The following is a 5,035-nucleotide window of genomic DNA, read 5'->3' on the forward strand; positions in this document are numbered from 1 at the left end:
ATTGTACTACTTCTCACTGGCTATCACATCAACTTAGAAGCTTCATCTCTGATCTACTATGGTGCTTTTAGTGACTCCGCGTACCGCAGCACGCGACATAGCTTTGCAGACGATAAGTACAACCTCTTCAGAGAGAAGAGGGGCCAATGTGACGATCTGGCTTTAAGTCGATTCGATAACAAATGACGAAAACGGACGGATTTCTCAGGTTTTTACTACATATGAACACTTTTTACATTCTCCCGTGCAACGCGGCTGCTAGTCCTCCTTTCATGCAGAATCGTGAGGTCCTACCTCATGTCCAAGGCACCAAAGCCAGCTAAAAAGTCAATATTCGATACCTAAAACTTGAATTGTACTACTTCTTACTGGCTATTACATCAACTTAGAAGCTTCATCTGTGTTCTACTATGGTGCTTTTAGTGACTCCGCATACCGCAGCACGCGACATTGCTTTGCAGACGATAAGTACAACCGTTTCAGAGAGAAGAGCGGCCAATGTGACGCACTGCTTTAAGTCGATTCGATAATAAATTACAAAAACGGACGGATTTCTCAGGTTTTTACTACATATGAACACTTTTCGCATCCTCCCGTGCAACTTGGCTGCTAGTCCTCCTTTCATACAGACTCGTAAGGTCCTAGCTCATGTCCAAGGCACCAAAGCCAGCAAAAAAGTCAATAATCGATACCTAAATCTTGAATTGTACTACTGCTTACTGGCTATTACATCAACTTTGAAGCTTAATCTGTGTTCTACTATGGTGCTGTTAGTGTCTCCGCATACCGCAGCACGCGACATAGCTTTGCAGACGATAAGTACAACCGTTTCAGAGAGAAGAGCGGCCAATGTGACGATCTGCTTTAAGTCGATTCGATAACAAATGACGAAAACGGACGGATTTCTAATTTTTTTACTACATATGAACACTATTCACATTCTCCCATGCATCTCGGCTGCTAGTCCTCCTTTCATGCAGTATCATTAGGTCCTAGCTCATGTCCAAGGCATAAAAGCCAGCTAAAAAGTCAATAATCGATACCTAAAACTTGAATTGTACTACTTCGTACTGGCTATTACATCAACTTTGAAGCTTAATCTGTGTTCTACTATGGTGCTGTTAGTGTCTCCGCATACCGCAGCACGCGACATAGCTTTGCAGACGATAAGTACAACCGTTTCAGGGAGAAGAGCGGCCAATGTGACGATCTGGCTTTAAGTCGATTCGATAACAAATGACGAAAACGGACGGATTTCTCAGGTTTTTACTACATATGAACACTTTTCACATTCTCCCATGCAACTCGGCTGCTAGTCCTCCTTTCATGCAGAATCATAAGGTCCTAGCTCATGTCAAAGGCAGAAAAGCCAGCTAAAAAGTCAATGATCGATACCTAAAACTTGAATTGTACTACTTCTTACTGGCTATTACATCAACTTAGAAGCTTAATCTGTGTTCTACTATGGTGCTTTTAGTGTCTCCGCATACCGCAGCACGCGACATAGCTTTGCAGACGATAAGTACAACCGTTTCAGAGAGAAGAGCGGCCAATGTGACGATCTGCTTTGTCGATTCGATAACAAATGACGAAAACGGACGGATTTCTCATTTTTTTACTACAGATGGACACTATTCACACTCTCCCATGCATCTCGGCTGCTAGTCCTCCTTTCATGCTGAATCATAAGGTCCTAGCTCATGTCCAAGGCATAAAAGCCAGCTAAAAAGTCAATAATCGATACCTAAAACTTGAATTGTAGTACTTCTCACTGGCTATCACATCAACTTAGAAGCTTCATCCGTGTTCTACTATGGTGCTTTTAGTGTCTCCGCATACTGCAGCACGCGACATAGCTTTGCAGACGATAAGTACAACCGTTTCAGAGAGAAGAGCGGCCAATGTGACGCACTGCTTTAAGTCGATTCGATAATATATTCCGAAAACGGACGGATTTCTCAGGTTTTTACTACATATGTCACCTTTTCGCATCCTCCCGTGCCACTCGGCTGCTAGTAATCCTTTCATGCACAATCATAAGGTTCTACCTCATGTCCAAGGCACCAAAGCCAGCTAAAAAGTCAATTTTCGATACCTAAAACTTGAATTGTACTACTCCTTACTGGCTATTACATCAACTTAGAAGCTTCATCTGTGTTCTACTATGGTGCTTTTAGTGACGCCGCATACCGCAGCACGCGACATAGCTTTGCAGACGATAAGTACAACCGTTTCAGAGAGAAGAGCGGGCCATATGACGATCTGACTTGAAGTTAATTCGATAACAACTGACGAAAAAGGATGGATTTCTCAGGTTTTTACTACATATGAGCACTTTTCACATTCTCCCATTCAACTCGGCTGCTAGTCCTCCTTTCATGCAGAATCTTAAGGACATAGCTCATGTCCAAGGCACCAAAGCCAGCTAAAAAGTCAATAATCGATACCTAAAACTTGAATTGTACTACTTCTTACTGGCTATTACATCATCTTTGAAGCTTCATCTGAGTTCTACTATGGTGCTTTTAGTGTCTCCGCATACCGCAGCACGCGGCATAGCTTTGCAGACGATAAGTACAACGGTTTCAGAGAGAAAAGCGGGCAATGTGACGATCTGGCTTCAAGTTATTCGATAACAAATGACTAAAACGGACGGATTTCTCAGGTTTTTACTACATATGAACACTTTCCACATTCTACAATGCAACTCGGCTGCTATTCCTCCTTTCATGCAGAATCTTAAGGACATAGCTCATGTCCAAGGCACCAAAGCCAGCTAAAAAGTCAATAATCGATACCTAAATTGACTACATCTTACTAGCTAATACATCAACTTAGAAGCTTCATCTGTGTTCCACTATGGTGATTTTAGTGTCTCCGCATACCGCAGCACGCGACATAGCTTTGCAGACGATAAGTACAACCGTTTCAGAGAGAAGAGAGGCCAATGTGACGATCTGGCTTTAAGTCGATTCCATAACAAATGACGAAAATGGACGGATTTCTCAGGTTTTTACTACATATGAACACTTGTCACATAGTCCCGTGCAACGCGGCTGCTAATCCTCCTTTCATGCAGAATCTTAAGGTCCTAGCTCATGTCCAAGGCGCCAAAGCCAGCTAAAAAGTCAATATTCGATCCCTAAAACTTGAATTGTACTACTCCTTACTGGCTATTACTTCAACTTAGTAGCTTCATCTGTTTTCTACTATGGTGCTTTTAGTGTCTCCGCATACCGCAGCACGCGACATAGCTTTGCAGACGATAAGTACAACCGTTTCAGAGAGAAGAGCGGCCAATGTGACGCACTGCTTTAAGTCGATTCGATAATAAATTACGAAAACGGACGGATTTCTCAGGTTTTTACTACATATGAACACTTATCGCATCCTCCCGTGCAACTCGGCTGCTAGTCCTCCTTTCATGCAGAATCTTAAGGTCCTAGCTCATGTCCAAGGCGCCAAAGCCAGCTAAAAAGTCAATATTCGATACCTAAAACTTGAATTGTACTACTCCTTACTGGCTATTACATCAACTTAGAAGCTTCATCTGTGTTCTACTATGGTGCTTTTAGTGTCTCCGCATACCGCAGCACGCGACATAGCTTTGCAGACGATAAGTACAACCGTTTTAGAGAGAAGAGGGGCCAATGTGACGAACTGGCTTTAAGTCGATTCGATAACAAATGACGAAAATGGACGGATTTCTCAGGTTTATACTACATATGAACACTTTTCACATACTCCCGATCAACTCGGCTGCTAGTCCTCCTTCCGTGCGGAATCATATGGTCCTAGCTCATGTCCAAGGCACAAAAGCCAGCTAAAAGGTCAATAATCGATACCTAAAACTTGAATTCTACTACTTCTTATTTGCTATTACATCAACTTAGAAGCTTAATCTGTGTTCTGCTATGGTGCTTCTAGTGTCTCCGCATACCGCAGCACGCGACATTGCTTTGCAGACGATAAGTACAACCGTTTCAGAGAGAAGAGGGGCCCATGTGACGATCTGGCTTTAAGTCGATTCGATAACAAGTGACGAATACGGACGGATTTCTCAGGTTTATACTACATATGAACACTTTTTACATTCTCCCGTGCAACTCGGCTGCTAGTCCTCCTTTCATGCAGAATCGTAAGGTCCTAGCTCATGTCCAAGGCACCAAAGCCATCAAAAAAGTCAATAATCGATACCTAAATCTTGAATTGTACTACTTCTTACTGGCTATTACATCAACTTAGAAGCTTCATCTGTGTTCCACTATGGTGATTTTAGTGTCTCCGCATACCGCAGCACGCGACATAGCTTTGCAGACGATAAGTACAACCGTTTTAGAGAGAAGAGGGGCCCATGTGACGATCTGGCTTTAAGTCGATTCGATAACAAATGACGAAAACGGTCGGAGTTCTCAGGTTTTTACTACATATGAACACTTTTTACATCCTCCCGTGCAACGCGGCTGCTAGTCCTCCTTTCATGCAGAATCTTTAGGTCCTAGCTCATGTCCAAGGCACAAAAGCCAGCTAAAAAGACAATAATCGATACCTAAAACTTGAATTGTACTACGTCTCACTGGCTATCACATCAACTCAGAAGCTTCATCTGTCTTCTACTATGGTGCTTTTAGTGTCTCCGCATACTACAGCACGCGACATAGCTTTGCAGACGATAAGTACAACCGTTTCAGAGAGAAGAGGGGCCCATGTGACGATCTGGCTTTAAGTCGATTCGATAACAAATGACGAAAACGGACGGATTTCTCAGGTTTTTACTACATATGAACACTTTTTACATTCTCCCGAGCAACTCGGCTGCTAGTCCTCCTTTCATGCAGAATCTTAAGGACATAGCTCATGTCCAAGGCACCAAAGCCAGCAAAAAAGTCAATAATCGATACCTAAATCTTGAATTGTACTACTTCTTACTGGCTATTAAATCAACTTTGAAGCTTCATCTGTGTTCTACTATGGTGCTTTTAGTGTCTCCGCATACCGCAGCACGCGACATAGCTTTGCAGACGATAAGTACAAC

The sequence above is a fragment of the Schistocerca gregaria genome, unplaced genomic scaffold, assembly GCF_023897955.1.
Source record: "Schistocerca gregaria isolate iqSchGreg1 unplaced genomic scaffold, iqSchGreg1.2 ptg000199l, whole genome shotgun sequence".
Lineage (NCBI taxonomy): Eukaryota > Metazoa > Arthropoda > Insecta > Orthoptera > Acrididae > Schistocerca > Schistocerca gregaria.